Genomic DNA, 22025 nt, shown 5'->3' with positions numbered 1-22025 from the left:
TACATCTATGGAGTAGGATTATCTATCCTACTTCATAGGAGTAGATTACATCTCAAGAAACTACTTTCTCTGCTTATACACAGGAAGCAGCTCCTCATCTGTTAAAGCTTTATCATGATATTGTAGCAATTCAGTCACATCTTCAGCCTCCACTATTTTTTTTTTACACAAATCCTTCACTTAGTTTACCATTCACTGACTCCATTTTATTCCCTTTCACTACTTCCATTCTCTATTTGTGCCATAATGAACCATCTTTTCTTTTTTAAATCAATTTTAAATTTTAAATAAATTTCTAATGACTTAGAAATGTGTGTTAGTTTTGGTATACAGCAAGGTAAATCAGTTACACATATACATATCTCCATTCCTTTCCAGATTCTTTTCCCATGTAGGTTATTACACAGTACTGAGTAGATTATCCTGTGCTATACAGTAGATCCTTGTTACCCATCTATTTTATATATAGTAGTGTGTATATGTCAATCCTAAACCCCTAATTTATCCCTCCAGCCCCACATTTCCCCTTTGGTAACCATAAATTTGGTTTTAAAATTTGAGTTTCTGTTTGCTAAGTTCTTTTTTTAAGATTTTTTGTTAGATTCCAAATATTAGTGATCTCCTATGATATTTGTCTTTCCTGTATGACTGACTTCACTTAGTATGATAATTTCTAGGTCCACCTATGTTGCTGCAAATGGCATTATTTCATTCTTTTTACGGCTGAGTAATATTCCATTATATATAGTACCATGTCTCTTTATCCATTCCTCTGCTGATGGACATTTAGGTTGCTCCCATTATTCACTTAGAACTACAGTGAATAATGGAGTGCATATGTCTTTCTGAATTATGGCTTTCTCCAGATATATGCCCAGAAGTGGGATTGCTAGATCATATGGTAGCTCTGTATTTAGTTTTTTTAAGGAACCTCGATACTATTCTCCATAGTGGATGTACCAGCTTACATTCCCACCAAAAGTGTAGGAGGGTACCCTTTCCTACACACTCTCTTCAGCATGCTCCACTTCTAATTCTAGTTCTCTTGCTATTTCCACCACATCTTCAGTGACTTCCTTCACTGAAGCCTTAAACCCCTTAAAGTCATCCATGAGGGTTAGAATCAACTTCTTCCAATCTCCTGCTAATGTTGTTATTTTGACCTCTTCCCATGAATCACTTATGTTTTTCTTTTTTGGCCACACCTGTGGCATGCTGAAGTTCCTGGGCCAGGGATCAAACCAAGCCACAGTAGCAACAAGGGCCAGAACAGTGACAATGATGGATCCTTAACCCACTGTGCCACAAGGGAAGTCTGAATCATGAATGTTCTTAATGGCATCTAGAATAGTGAATCCTTTCCAGATGGTTTGCATTTACTTTGCCCAGATACAGCAGGGGAATCACTACTATGGCAGGTACAGCCTTGTGAAATGTATTTCTTCAAAATTAAGACCTGAAAGTGGAAATTACTTCTTGATCTGAAGGCTGAGTATGGATGATGAAATATTAACAGGCATAAAATCAACATCAATCTTGTCATACATCTCCAGACTTCTTGGGTGACCAGCTACACTGTTAACAAGCAGTAATATTTTGAAAGGAATCTTCTGTTCCCCCTATGCAGTAGGACTCAACAGCAGTCTTAAAATATTCAGTAAACCATGCTGTCAACAGATGTGCTGTCATCTAGGCTTTGTTGGTGCATTTATAGAGCACAGGCAGAGTAGATTAAGCATGATTCTTAAGGGCCCTAAGACTTTCAGAATGGTAATAAGCACTGGCTTCAATTTCAAGTCATGAGCTGCATTAGCCCCTAACAAGAGGGTCAGCCTGTCCTCTGAAGCTTTGAAACCATGCACTGACTTCTCCTCTCTGGCTATAAACGTCCTCAATGGCATCTTCTTCCAATGTAAGGCTCTTTCATCTGTACTGGAAAGCTGCTGTTTAGTGAAGCCAGCTTCACTGGTTATCTTAGTCAGATCTGGATAACTTGCTGCAGCTTTTACATCAGCACTTGCTTCACCTTGCACTTTTATGTTATGGAGACAGCTTTTTTTCTTAAACCTCATGAACCAATTTTCGCTAGCTTCAAACTTTTCTTCTGCAGCTTCCTCACCCTTCTCAGCCTTTAAAGAACTGAAGAAAGTTAAAGCCATGCTCTAGATTGGGCTCTGGCTTAAGGGAATGTTGTGGTTGGTTTGATCTTCTATCCAGACCACTAAAACTTTCTCCATGTCAGCAATAACACTGTTTCACTTCCTTAAGATTTGTGAGTTCACTTCAGTAGCACTCTTAGTTTCCTTCCAGAACTTTTCCTTTGCATTTATGACCTGGCTAACTGGCACAAGAGGCCTAGCTTATGGCCTATATCAGCTTTCAACATACACTCATCATTAAACTTAATTATTTCTAGCTTTTGATTTAAAGTGAGAGACATGTAACTCTTCCTTTCACTTGAATACTTAGGGCCATTGTAGAGGTGTTAACTGGTCTAATTTCAATATTGTTGTGTCTCACTGAATAGGGAAGCCAGAGGAAAGGGAGAGAGGCTGAGAATGGCTGATCATAGATGGAGCAGTCAGAATACACTCACACAAACATGCCATCTTATGTGGGCATGATTTGTGGTGCTCCCAAAACAATTACAATTGTAATATCAAAGATTACTGATCATGGATTACTATAACAAATATAATAATGAAAAAGTCTGAAATATTTTGAGAATTAACAAAAAGTGACAAACATGAAGTGCACAAACGCTGCTGGAGAAATAGCACTGACTTGTTCAAAGCAGGAAGCCACAAATCTTCAATGTGTAGAAAATGCAATGTCTGCAAATCACAATAAAGCTAAGAGCAATAAACAAGGTATACTTGTATAAATAAAATGGACCCAGTCAATCTTTTTTTTTTTTTATCTTTTTGCCTTTTCTACGGCCGCACCTGCGGCATAAGGAGGTTCCCAGGCTAGGGATCTAATCGGAGCTGTAGCTGCTGGCCTACTCTAGAGTCACAGGAACATGAGATCCAAGACATGTCTGCGACCTACATCACAGCTCACGGCAACACCGGATCCTTAACCCACTGAGTAAGGCCAGGGATCGAACCTGCAACCTCATGGTTTCTAGTCAGATTCGTTAACCACTGAGCCACGACAAGAACTCCTGGACCCTGTCAATCTTATGCACCAATGCACTTTTGGTTCTTACCACAACTTGCATTTAACAACATCTAATGTCTACTGAGCAGTTACCAAGTGCCAGGTTCCACTGCAGGTGCTTTAAAATATGCTTTTAGGTCCTTGAGCAACTTTGAGATAGATGCTATGATTGTTCTGATTGTACAAATGAGGAAAGAAACAGAGATGCCTAAGTGATACACCCAAGATCACACACTTAGTAATAGGGCCAATGTTATAAAAACTGCTCTACCATACTTAAAACAGATAATAAATAATTGTTGAATGAATAAAAGAATGATCATAAAATTGAGTTAGAGGAATTTAGTGACACTTAAAGCAAAAAAACTTCAAAATACTTTCAAGGCCGCTGATATTTATAAAAGATAGTCTACAGACCTTTAAAAAGTCCTAAAATTAATAAATATATGATGGCAAATATGGTTGAGGATTAATCATTTATAACTTAAAGTCAGCTCTCTGTATCTGCAGTTCCTGTGCATCCATGGATTCAACCAACCATGGACTGAGTAGTCTTGCAGTATTTACTACTGAAAAAATTCACATGTAAGTGTAACTGTGCAGTCAAACCTGCCTTGTTCAAAGGTCAACAGAACTCTGACTCACAAGGAGAAAATAAAATTGCCATGTTCCTAGGCACTGGCAAACCTCATTTATTAGCTAAGTGATTTACTTCCTCAGACCAGCCTTGAAAAGAAGTACACACTAGATATTAAATTTGTACCTCAAAAATTTATAACTTACTATACCCATATTAAAGCTCAATAGTCCAAACTGCAAAGTTTAAGTCTATTAGTGCCAAGATATTTCTACTTTTTAAAATAATTAAGCACTAAATTTCAAAGAACCAAGAGAATAGAATAAAAATTTTTTAAAAGATTTGAACAGACATACCAGATATGACACATGAATGGCTAACAGGCATATAAAAAGATGCTCAACATCATTAGTCAAGGGAAATGCAAATCAAAAACCATGAGATGCCACTTCCTAGTGCTGGAATGGCTAGTCTACAGTCTAGAGATACACACTAACAAATACTGGTGAGGGATAGTCAGAAATGGGGACCCTCAAGGTTGATGGAGGAAAATAAAATGCTGCAGCCACTTTGGAAAAAAGTTGGCAATTTCTTAAAACATTAAACATAAGTTTGCCACATGATCCAGCAACTGCACCTTTAGGTACCTATCCAGGAGAAAGAATACACACCCAAACAAAGGCTTGTATGTAAATGTTGAAAGCAGTATTACTCATAACCACAAAAAGATGAAAACAATGTAAATGTTCACTAACGGAGTTCCTGTCGTGGCTCAGTGGAAACGTATATGACTAGCATCCATGAGGAAGCAGGTTTGATTCATGGCCTCGCTCAGTGGGTTAAGGATCCGGTGTTGCTGTGAGCTGTGGTGTAGCCTGCAGCTGTGGTTCGGATCTGGCGTGGCTGTGGCTATGCTGTAGGCCAAGCAGTTACAGCTCCAATTCGACCCCTAGCCTGGGTACCTCTATATGCTGCAGGTGTAGTCCTAAAAGACAAAATAAATAAATAAATTAATTAATTAATTCATGTTCACCAATGGGAAAATGGATAAATGGAACATCGATTCTACACAAAAGAAAGCTATTCAGCAATAAAAAGGAACTAAATACTGATACACAGTAGAACACGGATAAAACTCAAAAACGTGCTTTTCTGAAAAGGTCATACACAAAAGATTATATACTATATGATTCAATTTATATGAAATGTCCTGAAAATGCAAATCTAGAGACAAGAGAATAGGTAACTGGTTGCCTGGGGAGGGCATAGGGATTAACAATTAATGGACACGAGGGATTTTATAAAAGTGATGGAAACATTCAAAAACTGATTTCTGGTCATGGTTGCACAACACAATAAATTTACTTAAAAAAAAACTGAGGAGTTCCCTTGGGGCTCAGCAGGTTAAGAACCTGACATAGTGTCCGTGAGGAGTCAGTGTGATCCTTGGCCTTACTCAGTGGGTTAAAGATCCAGCGTTGCCACAACCTGTGGCATAGGTTGGCAGCTACAGCTACAATTTGACCCCTAGCCTGGGAACTTCCATATGTGGCAGGGGCAGCTGTTAAAAAAAAAAAAATGGGTTGTACACTTGCATTGGGTGAATCACATGATATGCAAAATAAGACTTAAAGTTATATTAAAACAAAAAAAAGACATACCTAATTGAGATGAAGGCTCTGTAACAGCCTAGAGAACAAATGACATTTAATTATATTGTAAAACTCAGCTAAGCAACTCAGCTAAAATGTAGGTGGCTGCAAATACAGAGGGGGGAAAAAAAAAGCCTCTATAACTACAAAATAGTACTACATGTGCTCCAGCCAGTGTCAGGAGACTAATTTTTATTCTCCAAAAAATCAGTCCCTTCAGAAAAAAAGAAAGCCATCTTTTTCTTTTTTTGTCTTTTTAGGGCTGCAGCCATGGCATATGGAGGTTCCCAAGCTAGGGGTCCAATCAGAGCTGTTGCTGCTGGCCTATGCCAGAACCACAGCAATGCCAGATCTGAGCTGAGTCTTCAACCTATACCAGAGCTCACAGCAATGCCGGATTCTTAACCCACTGATGAGGCCATGGATCGAACCCACAACCTCATGGTTGGATTGGTTTCCGCTGTACTATGATGGGAACTCCCAAGACATCTTATTCTTGAGTCCTTTTTAAGTCTCCCATTTCACAGTGTACTCTTTTCATTTTAACAGCTTTTAAAACTTTTTATTATGGAAAATTCCAAACATGTTCAACAAGAGAGAATAAATAATATAATGAATCCCCATATCCTATTATTCACCTGCAGCAATGATGTTTCTATACCTTCTATCACTTCATGCTTCCCTTTCCCAATGAAGTCAATTAAAGCAAATTCCAGGCATACCAGTTAACTTATAAATACTTCAGTATGCTGTTACTTTTTTTTTTTTTCAAACATAAAAATAACCACGATCTGGAGTTCCCGTTGTGGCGCAGCAGAAACGAATCTGACTAGGAACCATGAGGTTGCAGGTTCAATCCCTGGCCTCGCTCAGGGGGTTAAGGATCCAGTGTTGCCGTGAGCTGTGCTATAGGTGGCAGACATGGCTCAGATCTGGTGTTGCTGTGGCTGTGGTGCAGGCCAGCTGCTGTAGCTCTGATTCAACCCCTAGCATGGGAATCTCCATATGCTACAGGAGTGGCCCTAAAAAGCAAAAAAAAAAAAAAAAAAAAAACAAACCCAAAACAAAACCATGATCAGTTTATGATCAGTTTAGAAAATCTGGAAAATACAGAAATGTACAAAGGAAAAAAGACACCAACCATAATAGCACAATATAGAAATAAATCCAGTTAACAATGTAATGTATAATGTTTTAGGGTAAACTTTTTATTAAAGTAAAACATACATGGTGGAAGGTGTACAAGTTATGTGTTCAGTTCAATACTTTCTTTCACAAATATACCTTTGTAACTGCTACTTTATTTGGAAAAACCAAATGATTTAAGCAACTATTTTAATATTATGTAGATACTTATGGTTTTGTACATAAATTGTATATACATCTCTTTGCCAATTACAGTGCAGGAGGATAAGAACTTAACATTTATATAATGTATCTTGTATCAATTCTATAATAACCCCATGAAGTGGGCATTAGAGATGAAGAAAAGGGACCCAAAGAAACTGGTTAACTTTGTTTCAGATCGAATAAACAACAGAATCCAGATTAGAATAAAAAACTGCCTATCAGGGCTTTTTCCACCATACTATGGCATCTATCTGAACACTACAAAGAAAAAAAAGAGAGAATGCTGGTCCTTTTCTTTGATCCTGACACTACTTATTCTTTCTGCCTTTTTATACAACACTGATAACCATCATAATTTAAACAGTAATGTGAGTTTTACAAAAGAGTAGACTAAGTAAAAGTATAATGTGTGTGCAATACTGCTGGAAGCCTTAGGAGGTCACTAAAGTAAAAAAAAAAAAAAAAGAAGAAGAAGAAGAAGAAGAGGTAAAATAACCCAACAACTTAAATTTGTTTAGAATTTCAGGTGTTTATTAACTCAAAATGGATTAAAGCTTTGAATGCAAAAGTTAAAACTCTTAGAAGAAAATATAAAGGGAAAGTTTCATAACATTAAATTTGGCAATGATTTACTGGATATGACAACAAGAGCACAGGACACTAAGGTAAAAATAAATTAGACTACATCAAAATTTAAAACTGTGCAAAGGATGTAATTAACAGAATTAAAAGGCCATTTAAGGAATGGGAGAAAATATTTGAAAATCATTTATCTGATAGAGTTAATACCCAAAATTTACAAGGAATTCCTACAACTCAGAACAACAACAGAAACCAATCCAATTTAAAAGTGGGCAAAGGACTTCAACAGGCGTTTTTCCAAAGTAAGACAAATGGCCAATGAGCACATGAAAAGATGCTCAAAACCACTAATCAGGGAAATGCAAATCAAAACCACAATGAGATACCACCTCACAGCCATGAGAATGACAACTGTCAGAAAAACACAATGTAGCAAGTGGTGAGGATATGAAGAAACTAGATCCCTTGTGCACTTTTGGAGAAAATATAAAATGTTGCAGCTGCTACTGAAAACACTATGACAATTCCTCAAAAAATTTTATTTTATTTTGTCTTTTGTCTTTTTAGGGCCGCACCAGCGGCACATGGAGTTTCCCAGGCTGGGGTCAAATCAGAGCTGTTGCTGTGGCCAGAGACACAGCAACGCCAGACCTGAGCCGAACCTGCAACCTACACTACAGCTCACAGCAATGCAGTGTCCTTACCCCACTGAGCAAGGGCAGGGATTGACCCCGCAACCTCATGGTTCCTAGTCGGATTCGTTTCTACTGTGCCATAACGGGAACTCCAACAATTCCTAAAAAATTTTAAATATAGTAAGATGTAGAAATTCTGCTTCTGAGCATATACCAAGAATTAAAAGCAAGGCCTTAAATACTTGTATACCCATGTTCATGGCTGCATTATTCACAACAGCCAAAATGTGGAAACAACCCAAGTTTCCATCAACAGACAAATAAACAAAACATGGCATGTATATAGTTGACTCTTGAACAATTCAGGGGTTAGAGAAATCAACTCTCTGTACAGTGGAAAATCTATATATAATTTATAGTTGGCTCCTTTTATATGCAATTCCTCCGAATCTGTGATTCCTCCACATTCACAGCTTCAACCAACTGTGATCATGTAGTACTGTAGCATTTACCATTAGGAAAAAATCCGCATATACATGGATCCTCATATTTCAAACTCATGTTGTTTAAGGGTCAACTGTATTTACGGTAAACTATTATTCAGCCTTATAAAGGAAGGAAATTCTGACATGCTTATAACATGGATTAAACTTGAAGACATTAAGCTATATGAAACAAGAGACAAATCCTGTACAATCCCACTTATATGAAGTCCCTGGAGGAATCAAATTCATGAAGACAGAAAGTAAAATGAAGAGTGGTTGCCAGGGGGTGGGAGGTGGGAGGGAGCATTCAAAACTGTTCAATGGTAGTAAGTTTTAGTTTTGCAAGACGAAAAAAAAAATCTGGAGATGGGTTGCACAACATTGTGACCATACTTAAGATTACTAAACGGCATACTTCAAAATGGCTAAGTTGATAAATTTTATGATATGGGTATTTTACCACAAATTAAAAAGAAAAAAATAATTTGTTTTGGATAAGACGGTGTACGCCCATTTCTCACAAGTCCTCTCTCTTACAACTAAAAATTCTAGCACATATAATACAACAAATAAAGACTCTGAATGATACAACGCACAATGTCTCAGAACCTTGGAACCATCGTATCAACACAGTGAATTCCTGGATTTTCTTTGTGTATCCTATACACCCTGGATGGCATGCTAGAAAAGCCTCCAACCTATAACTGCCAACAGGCACAGACAAAAAAACAAAAACAGAAACTCAAGAAAAGCCATCTCCCTCTAGCAAAAGGACAGGGGAAAGCAGCCCTGATAATATGTGCCCTACTCTAGGCAAAGACTAAAGGAAAAACTGCACCTGCTCTCAATGAGGGTGAGAGGTGAGATGGACTTAGGGTCCACCTGGTGACAGTGAGGCAGAACAAGTGACCATGAGCTTTCCCCACCAAGGTGATGTAAGTGGGGCAGTTAAACTTCCAATTTCACAAAGTGGTGCACGGTAATAATGGTTGGGCAGTCCTCTTTCCCCACAGGGTCAATGTCAGAAGGGCCAAGCGAGAGGGAAATGAATTTCAACTCCCAGCCCAGCAGCAACTAGACAGTTTAAGTAGACCCTTTGTTTTCACCTACTCTGGTGTTGCCTGGACCTGTGCACTACACCTAAAGAGGGTGACTTCAAAACGAATATTAAATAGGATCCAGAATCTCACAACATATCCAAAATATCCAGTATACAATTCAAAATCATCCACCATAACAAGTACCAGGAAAATTTTAAATTAACTTCAATAAGCAAAGAGAAGTGACAGATGCCAATTCGAAGATGACAGATACTATAATTATCTTACAGCAGCCTTCATTAAAAAAAAAAAGCTTCAGTGAGCACATTTCAAATGAATGAAATAACAGAAAGCACAGAAAAAGTGAAGATACAAAGAACCAAATGGAAATTTTATAAGTGAAAAATACAAAAAAAATTTAAATTCGTTGGACAAACTTAACAACAAAATAAATACAATAGAGGAAAAAATTCAATGAACTTGAAGATGGAACAATAAAAATTAACCAATCTGAAAAAGAGGTAGTAAGTATACTGAAAAAACAAAAGAGCCTCAGGGACCTGATAACACAAGCGGTATTATTCATATCAGTCACAGAAAAAGGAGAAAAAGCATGGGGCTGAAAGAGTACAACTGACCATTGAACAACATGGACCTCAACTGAGAACATCCACTTATACATAGATTTTTAAAAAATAAATATGACAGTATACATGATCCATGGTTGTTGAATCCATGAATGAGAACAGTGGATACAGAGGGCTGACTAGAGAGCTATGTATGAAGTTGACTGTACATGGGGGTGATGGGAATGGGTGCCGCCCCTCCCCCCCGAGCTGTTTGATCGATTGTATGTGAAGAAATAGTGGCTGAAATCTTTCCAAAGTTGGCAAATACACAAACCACAGATTCAAGAAGCAGAACAAACCCAAATAGAACAGGAATCAAAGGAACATAAGCCAAAACACATCATAATCAAACAAGAAAATTAAAGACAAAGAAACAATCCTGGAAGCAGGTAGAAAAAAACAACATATTATTTGTAGAAGAACAGATTCAAACAACATGACTCAATCCAAGAGTGGATTTTTCATCAGAAACTAGTGAAGTCAATATTTGGAGGCACTGACATATTTCTAAGAGCTGAAAGAAAAGGACTGTTATTCAGAGTGAAAATATCTTAAAGGAATGAAGATAAAACCAAGATCTTCTCAGAAAAGGAGAACAAACAAACAAAATGTGTCACCATTAGATCTACCTAAAAGAAGTCCTTCAACTAAAAGGAACTGATAGAGAAGAAAATTTTAAACACCAAGAATCAAGAACAGAAAGGGTAAAAATATCAGAAAATGTAACACTATCCTTTCTCTTCTTGAGTTTTCTAAATTATGCTAGATATTTAAATATTTAAATAATAGCATTTAAATTATGCTAGATATTTAGATATTTATTTTAAAATAAAAATAAAACATTGTCTTTTACGGTTTCTGAAATATGTAGAGGATATATTTAAAAGAGTAATACTATAAAGAGGTAAGGTAAAAGGACCTAAATAGAGCTAGCTAAGGTTTCTACACAGATTACTCAAATCAGTACAATGTTGACATTAGCATATTTTGACAAGTTATGTATGGATAATTTAATAGCCAGCACAACCACTAAAAATATCAAATACAAAGATACACTCAAAACTCTAAAGAAAACCCAAAATAGAATTCTAAAAAATCGTCCAAGTAACCCATGCGAAGGCAAGAAAAGTGACACACAGGAAAGAAAAATAGAAGGAATAACAAAAAATAAAAGTGAAAGGCAGAATTAAGCTCTATATAACAATATTACATTAAATATACAAGGTCTAAACATAACAATTAAAAGATGGTTTGGTGGATGAGATTTAAAAAATATGAACCAGCTATATGCTATCTATATCAATCTAGCGTCAATATAATAATACAAGTAGGGTGGAGGTAGAAAAATATATACCATACACATAATCAAAAAAAGGCAGGAATGGGAGTTCCCATTGTGGTGCAGTGGTTAACGAATCCGACTGGGAACCATGAGGTTGCGGGTTCGGTCCCTGCCCTTGCTCAGTGGGTTAACGATCCAGCGTTGCCGTGAGCTGTGGTATAGGTTGCAGACACGGTTCGGATCCAGCGTTGCTGTGGCTCTGGCGTAGGCCGGTGGCTGCAGCTCGGATTCGACCCCTAGCCTGGGAACCTCCATATGCCGCGGGAGCGGCCCAAGAAATGGCAAAAAGACCAAAAAAAAAAGGCAGGAATGGGAGTTCCCATTGTGGCTCAAAGGAAATGAATCTGACTAGTATCAATGAGGATGCAGGTTTGATCCCTGGCCTTGCTCAGTGGGTTAAGGATCTGATATTGCTGTGAACCATGGTATAGGTCAAAGAGGCAGCTTTGATATGGTGTAGGCTGGTGGCTACAGCTCCAATTCGACCCCTCACCTGGGAACCTCCATATGCCATGTGGCAGTCCTAAAAAGACAAAAAATAAAAAATAAAAAAGGCAGGAATGGTCATACCAATATCAGACAAAATAGAACAAAGAAAATGACCAGAAACAAAGGACATTACATAATGATCAAAAAGGGTGAATACAACAAGAACACATAGAAATCCTACATGTGTATGTAAAAAAAAAAAAAAAAAAAAAAAAGGCAGACAGCTTCACAACACATGAAGCACAAACAAATACAACTCAAAGAAAAAGCAGACAAATCTACAATTCCAGTTGAAGACTGTAGCACTCCTTTCACATTTAATAGAACTACTAGACAAAAACCACCGAAGATACAGAACTAAGTAAACACCATCAAACTACAGGATCAAAATTTATTATTATTATTTTTTGTCTTTTGTCCCTTTAGGGCCGCACCCACGGCATGTGGAGGTTCCCAAGCTAGGGGTCTAATCAGAGCTGTTGCTGCCGGCCTACACTGGAGGCACAGCAATGCCAGATTTGAGCTGCGTCTGCAACCTACACCACAGCTCCTGGCAGCACCAGATCCTTAACCCACTGAGCGAGGCCAGGCATCAAACCCGCAACCTCATGGTTCCTAGTCAGATTCGTTTCTGCTGCGCCACTACGGAAACTCCAGGATCCTAAATTTATACAACACCCCCCTCAACAAGAGAAGAATACATACTCTTTTAAAATGCCCATAAATATTCACTAAGATAGTCCATATCCTGTGCCATAAAATATAAATATAAAAGAACAAATATTCGTATTCAACAAACACAAAAGAACTGAAATCCTACAGAATACTGATCAATATTATTTGATCACAATGGAATAAAACTAGAAATGAAAGCGAAAACAGTAATATTTCCAAACACATACTTAAGTAACATACTTAAAAACACTCCAGGGGTCAAGAAGGAGTTCTAAGTGAAAATTTTAAAATACAGAAACAAAATTAAAACAAAACTACAACAAACAAATTCTGTGGGACACAGCTAAAATGTGCTGAGACATTTATAGCAGTGAATGCTTATATTAGAAAAGAAAAACAGGTGGGATTTATTCCTGGGATGCAAAGATAGTTCAACATACACCCATCAATCAAAAAGACATAGGATTAACAAAATGAAGGATAAAAAACATATTTCAATTTATGCAGAAAAAACATTTGACAAAATACAACATCCTTTCACAATAAAAACTCAAAAAAATTGTGTATAGAAGGAATGTATCTTAACATAATAAAACCACAGATGACAAACCCACAACTAACATCATACTCAACGGTGAAAAGTGAAAGCTTTTCCTCTAAGCTCAAGAACAAGATAAGAATGCCCTTTCTTGCCAACTCCAATACAGTACTGGAAATCTTAGCCTAGAAGTACTAAGCAAGAAAAAGAAATAAAAGACATCAAAAACAGAAAGGAAGAAATAAAACTTTGTTTGCAGACTGTCATCTGCGGTCTTATATATAGATAACCCTAAAGAATCCAATCAAGAACTTCTAGACACACAGAAATTAACTGTGTTTCTATATACCAACAATGAACTATTAGAGAATTTTCTAAGAAATCAACCCCATTTACAATGACATAAAAAAATAAAATGTTTAGGAATAAATTTAACCAAGGAAGTGAAAAGATCCGTACACTGAAAAATGAAAGACACTGACCAAAGTAAACACAAACAATGAAAAGATATTCCATGTTTATGGATCAGAAGAATAAATAAACCATACCACCCAAAGAAATCCACAGATTCAATGCACTATCTTAGCAAAATTCCGACGGTATTTTTCAGAGAAACAGAAAAGACAACCCTGAAATTTGTATGGAACCACAAAAGACCCTGAATAGCCAAAATGATCTTGAGAAAGAAAAGCAAAGCTGAAATCATCATACTTCCTGATCTTAAACTGTATTATAAATCTATGGTAATCCAAAGCAGTCTGGTATCAGCATAAAAATAGACACACAAATCAAAAAAGCTGAATTGAGAGTCCAGAAATAAACCCATGCATAAACTATATCAACTAATCTTCTACTAAGGATCCAAGAATATGCAATGGGTGAAAGGATAGTTTCTTTAGGAAACTGGTGGCTGGGAAAACTAAAGAGCCATATGCAAAGGAATGAAACTAAATCCCTATCTTACACCATACCCAAAATGGATGTGTTCTGAACGTTAAGACATGAAAATGTCAAACTCTGAGAAGAAAACACAGGATGTAAGCTTCTTGGTCTTACTAATGATTTTTTTGGATTTGACAGCAAAAGCAGAGGCAACAAAAGCAAAATTAAACAAATGGGACTACATCAAACTAAGAAGCTTCTGCAGAACAAAGGAAACTATCAGTAAAACGAAAGCAACCTATGGAATGCAAAAAAATATTTGCAAGCCACTTATCTGATAAGAGATTAATATTCAAAATATACAAGGAACTCATACAACTCAACAGCAAAAACACCCAATCCAATTAAAAAATGGGCAAAATCTGAATAGATATTTTTCCAAAGACAACATACGAATGGCCTACAAGTTCATAAAAAGGTGTTCAACATCACTAATCATTAGGGAAATGCAAATCAAAACCACATTAAAATATCACTTCATACCTGTTAGGCTATTATCAAAAAGACAACTGATAACAAATGCTGGAAAGAATACAGAGAAAAAAAAACCTCAGTACACTGTGGGCAGGAGTGTAAACTGATATAGCCACTATCGCAATAGCATAAAGGTGCCCCAAGAAATTAAAAAGAGAACTATCATATGATCCAACAATTCCATTTCTGGGTATACATTCGAAGGGAACAAATTCATTATCTCAGGGAGGGATAAATTAGGAGTTTGGGATTAACACATACACACTCCCATATATAAAATAGATAATCATCAAGGGCCTACTGTATAGCACAGGGAACCCTATTCAATACTCCGTAATAACCTACATGGGGAAAAAAATCTGAGAAAGAATGAAAAAAAATATATATATGCATAAATGAATCATTTTACTGTATACCTGAAACTACCATGACATTGTAAATCAACTATAATATAAAATTAACATTTTAAAAATATCATTATCTCAAAGAGATATCTGTTGTCCAAGTTCATATTATTTACAAGGGCAAGGACTTCCTGTTTTGGCTCAGAGGGTTAAGAATCTGACTAGTAATCATGAGGATGTAGGTTTGATCCCTGGCCTTGCTCAGTGGGTGAAGGGGACTGGCATTGCTGCAAGGTTTGGCTTAGGTTGCAGATGTGGCTTGGATCTAGCATTGCTGTGGCTGTGGTGTAGGCCAGGAGTTGCAGCTCTGATTCAACCCTAGCCTGGGAACCTCCATATGCCATGGGTGCGGCCCTAAAAAGACAAAACAAAAACAGAAAAATATGGGAAAAAAAATAGGCGAGATACAGAAATAACCTAAGTGTCCGTCAACAGATGAATGCATAAAGACGTGGTATGGAGTTCCCTTGTGGTGCAGCAGGTCAAGAGTATGGTTTGTACTCTGGCGGCTTGGGTCAATCTGTGGTGCAGGTTTGATCCCTGGCACAGGAACTTCCACATGTCGTGGATGCAGCCCCCCCCCAAACAACTAAATAAATGCAATGGGGTATTATTAATTTTTTTTGTCTTTTTTTCAGGGCCACACTTGCGGCATATGGAGATTCCCAGGCTAGGGGTCAAATCAGAGCCATAACGCCAGCCTACACCACAGCATTGCAGGATGTGAGCCGCGTCTGCAACCTACACCACAGCTCACAGCAACGCAGGATCCTCAACCCACTGAGCAAGGCCAGGGATCAAGCCGATATCCTCAAGGTTACTAGTCAGATTCATTTCCACTGAGCCATGACAGGAACTCCTGGAATACTATTCAGCCTTGTGACAACATGGATGAAGTTGGAGGGCCCTGTGCTAAGTGAAACAAGCCAGACGGAGAAAAACAAATACTGCATGGTATCACCTATACACAGAATCCAAAAAAACTGAACTCACAGAAATAGAGAGTAGAATGGTGGTTGCCAGGAGGTGAAGTTGACGAAAATAGGGAGAAGCTGGTAAAAGGATACAAATTTTCAATTATAAAATGAATAAAGTAGGATTAACATATAATGTGGTATCAGATGGTTTTGCTGGAAAATTCTACCAAATGTTTATATAAAAATCAGAGTTCCTGTTGGGGCTTAGCAGAAACGAATCTGACTAGCATCCATGAGGATGCAGGTTCGATCCCTGGCCTCACTCAGTGGGTTAAGGATCTGGTGTTGCCGTGAACTATGGTTTAGGCTGCAGACTCGGCTTGGATCCTGTGTTGGCTCTGGTTGTGGTGTAGGTCAGCGGCTATAGCTCTGATTTGATCCCTAGCCTGGGAACCTCCATAGGCCACAGGTGTGGCCCTAAAAGACAAAAAACAAAAAACAAATGTTTATAGAAAAATTAACACCAATTCTGTATAATCTCTTTCAGAAAACGGAAGAGCATAGGACACCTTTCAACTCATTTTGTGAGGTCAGTCTTATCCTGACGATAAAACTGGAATGCTGTATAATTAAGAATTTGGGTGGTTTTTGTCCCTGGTACTGGGAGAAGCCCTCTACCCTTGGAATGTACCAGTTAAAAGAGATTGCCCTTTTTTTTCAATTCACAGCAGGGCTCTAGGATAGTTTCAAGACCAGCCAGCAGCCATGCTGCAAAGACCAACTAAGTGGCCTTGAACCACATGGTCTTGGCCTGACCTCCAGAGAGGGGAGGGGAGACGGCAGATTGGGTTTAATCATGCAGCCACTGATTCAGATTCAATCATGCCTATGTAATAAAACCCCAAATAAAAGCCTAGACACCTGAAGCTGGGTTAAGTTTCCCTAGTTGGTGATACACACTGATGTGGCAGAAGAGTGATATATGCTGAGGACACAAAAGCTTTGCATTTGGAGCTCTCCCAGACTTTGTCTAAGGGGTCTCTTAGATGGTCCTGATTTGTTTCCTTTATAATAAAACCATATCCTAACCGGCACTTTTCTGAGTTCTGTGAGTTGTTCTAGTAAATGTGATGGGATAATGGGAACCCCCAATTTGTAGCCAGGTGGGTAGAAGTGCAAATGCCCTGACAGCTGTGGACCGTGGGGCTGGTGTCCAAAGTGAGGAGGTTTATGGAGGTCAATGCCCCTAACCTGTCAAATCTGACCTGACAGCAGGTAGTAAGTGCCAGAATTACACTGCACAAAGACAGATAAAGAAAATGCAATCCAGTATCTCATGAGTGAAGATATAAAAATCATCAACAAAATATTAGCAAACAGAATACAGCAACCTATAGAAAGAATTATACTTCATGACCAATTGGGATTTATTCCAAGGATCCAAGGCTAATTCAATATTTAAAAAATCAGGAGTTCCTGTTGTGGCGCAGTGGTTAACGAATCCGACTAGGAACCATGAGGTTGCGGGTTCGGTCCCTGCCCTTGCTCAGTGGGTTAACGATCCGGCGTTGCCGTGAGCTGTGGTGTAGGTTGCAGACGCGGCTCCGATCCTGCGTTGCTGTGGCTCTGGCGTAGGCTGATGGCTACAGCTCCGATTCAACCCCTAGCCTGGGAACCTCCATATGCCGCGGGAGCGGCCCAAGAAATAGCAACAACAGCAACAACAACAACAAAAGACAAAAAAAAAAAAAAAAAAAAATCAACCCCTGTAATCTATCATGGAAACAGGCAAAAGAAGAAAAATCACATGATCATATCAACTGATGCAAAAAAAAAAAAATCTGACAAAATTCAACTTCCATTCATGATAAAAACTCTCAGAAACCAAGCAACAGAAAGGAACTTCTCCAACTTTTAAGAGTAGCTACAAAAAAACCTACTGCTAACACCAAATTTAATGGTTAAAAACTGAATGATTTCTCCCAAGATCTGGGACAAGGCAAAATGGCTGCTGTCACCATTTCTATTCAACTTTGTACTGAACATCCCAGTCACGTCATCAGGTAAGAAAAAGAAGGGTCATGCAGATTGTAAAAAAAAGAGAAAGAACTGTTTTTATTCACAAATGACTTAACTGTCTAAGTAAAAAAATCCCAAGAAATCTAGAAGAGGAAAAAACTTAGAATTTATAAATCCATTTATTTTACAAAGTTTTAGCACACAAAAACAAATCCAACTTCTATACACTAGCAAGGAACAACTGGTTAAAAAATAATACTGTTTACAATAGTTCTCCCCAAAATGAAATTTTTATGCATAAACTTTAAATGTGTACAGGATGTATACTGAAGAAATTAAAGAAGAACTATAAGAATAGGAGACATATATATTCATGGATTGGAAGACTCAAAATAGTACAAGACGGCAATTCTCTCCGAACTGATTTACAGATTTAACCAACTCCCAATCACAGTCCAGTAAAATTTTCTGTGTATGGGTAAGAGAATTCTCAAATTTCCAAGGAAAAGCAATGTAAACTAGAAGAGAAAAAATATTTCTGATAAAGAATAAAATGGGAGGAAACGACATCTGATTTTAAGTCTTTAAAATTGCAATAATCAGGAGTTCCCGTCGTGGCGCAGTGGTTAACGAATCCGACTAGGAACCATGAGGTTGCGGGTTCGGTCCCTGCCCTTGCTCAGTGGGTTAACGATCCGGCATTGCTGTGAGCTGTGGTGTAGGTCTCAGATGCGGCTCGGATCCCGCGTTGCTGCGGCTCTGTGAAGGCTGGCAGCTACAGCTCCGATTAGACCCCTAGCCTGGGAACCTCCATATGCCGCGGGAGCGGCCCAAAGAAATAGCAAAAAGTCAAAAAATAAATAAATAAATAAATAAAATTGCAATAATCAAAACAATGTGGCATTGAAGAAGGAACAGACACAGAGACCAATGAACTGATACAGGCCCACAGAGATATAACCAACTGATTTTTGACAATGGTGCAAAGGCAATTCAAAAAGGACAATCTTGGAGCTCCCGTCATGGCTCAGTGGCTAACAAACCCGACTGGTATCCATGAGGATGCAGGTTCGAACCCTGGCCTTGCTCAGTGGGTTAAGGATCCAGTGCTGCCGTGAGCTGTGGTATACAAGTTGCAGACGTGGGTCAGATCTGGTGTTTCTGTGGCTGTGGCACAGGCCAAAGCTGTAGATCTGATTCAATCCCTAGCCTGGGAACCTCCATATGCCGTGGGTGCGACCCTAAAAAGACAAAAGACCAAAAAAAAGGATAATCTTTCCAACAAATGGTGTTGGAACAGTTAGGCATTAAAAAAAAAAAATTAACAGATTAGACTTTACAAAGATTAAAATCTTTTGTGAAAGGCACTGTTATGAAAATGAAAGGGTAAGCTACAGAAGATAATTGCAAAACACATATGCGACAAAGGACTTGTGGAGAATAAATACATAGTTATTTTAAAATTTTTAAAGAAAACTCAATAGTAAGAAAACAACCAAATTTAAAAATGAGCAAAAAGGAATTCCCTGGTGGTTCAGGGTTAAGGATCAGCACTGTCACTGCTCTGGTGCATGTTTCATCCCTGGCCTGGGAACTTCTGCATGCCTTGGGCAAGGCCAAAAATCTTTTAAAAATAAAAGTTTAAAAAAATGAACAAAAGACTTAGGGCACTTCACCAAAGGGATATACACACAGCAAATAAATACACAAAAAGATATTCAACATCACTGGCCATTAAGGAAACAGAAATGAAAACCACAATGAGATACCACTGTGCGCCTGCTAAAACGATTTAGAAATAGTTAAAATAGGGACTCAAGGGTTGGTAAGAAACTGCAACAACTGGAACTCTCACACTGGTGGTGGGAACATAAATGGTACGGCCACTTGGAAAGACGGTTTGAAAGTTTTTTATAAGTTAAACATATACTTACCATACAACCCAGCAATGTCACTCCCGGGTACCTAGTCTAGAGAAATGAAAACTTATGTTCAAATAAGTATCTATACACAGACATTATAGCAGCTCTAGTCATACTGCCAAAACCTGGGAACAACTAAGATGTTCTTCAATGAGTGATGGATAAACAAACTATAGTACATCCATACAGTGGCACATTACTGAGCGATAAAAAGGAATAGACTATTAATACATGCAACAATTTGGATGAATCTCAAAGACATACTGAATGAAAGCCAGCCTCAAAAGCCTGCATTCGATGTACATGACATTCTCAAAAAGAGAAAACTTTAGTGACACAGAACAGAGCAGTGACTGCCAGGGGATTAGAGATGAGGAAAAAGGTGTGATTATAGAGTGACAGCAAGAAAGAAAATTTGGGGGTGCTAAAACCATTCTGTATCTCAATTGTGATAGAGATTACACAAATCTTTACAGGTGTTAAAATTTATGGAACTGCACACCAAAAAAAAGTTGATTTTACTCTATGATAATGAAAAATACAAATTGAAGTAAGATGCTCAGGCCCATGTCTAAGGCTTAGCAAATCAGGATCTCCAGTAATGTGATGCATGCAGCTGGTTACATTTTTAAGATGCTCCACAGATGATCTCCAAGGACAAGAAGGGCCAACTGCTGTAACTTTCTCGAATTTGATTTCTCCAGTATTCTACTTGTTTAGGTCAGGCCCTCATCTCTCATCAGGCCTACTGACTCATCTTCATTCTTGAACCCTATCAGCGCCAAAGTGATCTTTAACAGGCTAAAGTTCAAGCTCTTTAGCATGGAGCACAAGAATCTCTAAGATTTGGGCCCTGTCTACCACACTCATCTCTCTACATGCCCTTCCTTGCACTTCACACTTGACTAATAAAAGAACACTCTAAATCCCCTGAAGTGATCTCCTTTTCTACACCTCTAGGCTTTTGCTCAAAGTATATGTCCTCTGCCTAGAATTCTACCCCCACTACTACTCTGCCTGGCAAATACCTTTCAAGACTGCTTCAGTCATGTATTCCATGTCACTCCCAATTAAAAATCTTCAGTGGTTCCCTACCCATAATCACCATCATCTATAATACTGTCCAAGAACCTCATCTCCTCCATTCCTGCCTCACCCATTTAAGACTCTTAAAATGCCAATCTTCTAGGTACCATTTCCCATACTTCATGTTCGTCGCTAGTTATGCCTTAGCTAATAATGCTCTTCCCTCCTCAGATTTCTTTTCACATTCATCTTTTCCTGGCTCATACCCATTCATTCCTCTGCGTAAAAAAACAGCTATCATTGCCAAGAAATCTTCCCCATACTTCCAGGCTAAGATAATTACATACATCCATTCGACACCTTCCTCTGGTTATCACTATCACAATACTTACTTTAATATGCTGAAATTATTGTGTGTCCATCTCCCACAATTTGCTCCTAAACAGCAAAGGCCATCATTTCCATCTTTATATTTTTCAAGTTTAGCATGAAATCTGGGACAAGAGGTACTCAGCAAACAAATGTTTCTTGAAGAAAGCAATAAATTAAATTTACTGGGCAAATTAATATGTATATCTTTTTCTCCAAAAAGATCTATGTGGTTCATTATATGCTGATAACACCTAAACTATTTACAGCTCTCCTCTCTCTCCTAAGTTTTTGTCAAATAAACAAAAAAAACAAAAACAAAAGCTAAAAACAACTGTCAACTAAGCGTCTTACATACACCTCAAAATCAACCTTAATGTATCCATTTTCTTCCTAACCCCTCTCTCAAATGTGCTTATTTTCTTATACTGTCTTTTTTGGTGAATGAATCCAACAACCCAAAATAACCTGGTTAGAAACTTCAGGATCATCCTCAATGCATTTCTTTCCCTCATTTCTCACATCCAAACAGTTATGAAGTCCTGTCGATTTACTGAGATCTTTTCAAGTTCAAGCCCTTGCTTCTTCAAACAGGGCTATGGCAACAGCTTATTAGTACAATGGTCTCACTGCCTAAAGTTCTGAATCCCAGCAATCTATTTCTCATAGAGACAACAGTGATCTTTCTGAAATGCAACATCATCATTTCCCTCCTTTGCTTGGCATCTAATTGTTTACAAGAAAGTCTAAATTCCTTGGGATGGCATAAAAGGTCTTCAATGATCTGTCTCCTGCT

General features: G+C 38.1%; 1 protein-coding gene across 5 annotated transcripts in view; it reads right to left on the bottom strand.

Annotated features, from left to right (window-relative positions):
• The window catches only part of ARFGEF1 (ADP ribosylation factor guanine nucleotide exchange factor 1), a 147712-nt gene that overhangs the window by 109184 nt on the left and 16503 nt on the right, over positions 1–22025 (bottom strand). Inside the window, exon 2 of one of the 5 annotated variants that reach the window (XM_085022219.1) lies at positions 19847–19882. The exons of the other annotated variants lie outside the window; for them this stretch is intronic. The gene's annotated coding sequence lies outside the window, so the exon portion shown is untranslated. The remainder of the gene's footprint in view (positions 1–19846; positions 19883–22025) is intronic. 5 annotated transcript variants of the gene reach the window in all.

This window comes from Sus scrofa, chromosome 4 (assembly GCF_054392235.1).
Source record: "Sus scrofa isolate SSC_HxYL_T2T_F1_AM1 chromosome 4, Sscrofa_HxYL_maternal_Yorkshire_Landrace_v2.0, whole genome shotgun sequence".
In the NCBI taxonomy this organism is placed as follows: domain Eukaryota; kingdom Metazoa; phylum Chordata; class Mammalia; order Artiodactyla; family Suidae; genus Sus; species Sus scrofa.
The sequence above is the reverse complement of the archived record's forward strand: the minus strand, read 5'-3'. Positions and strand labels throughout refer to the sequence as shown.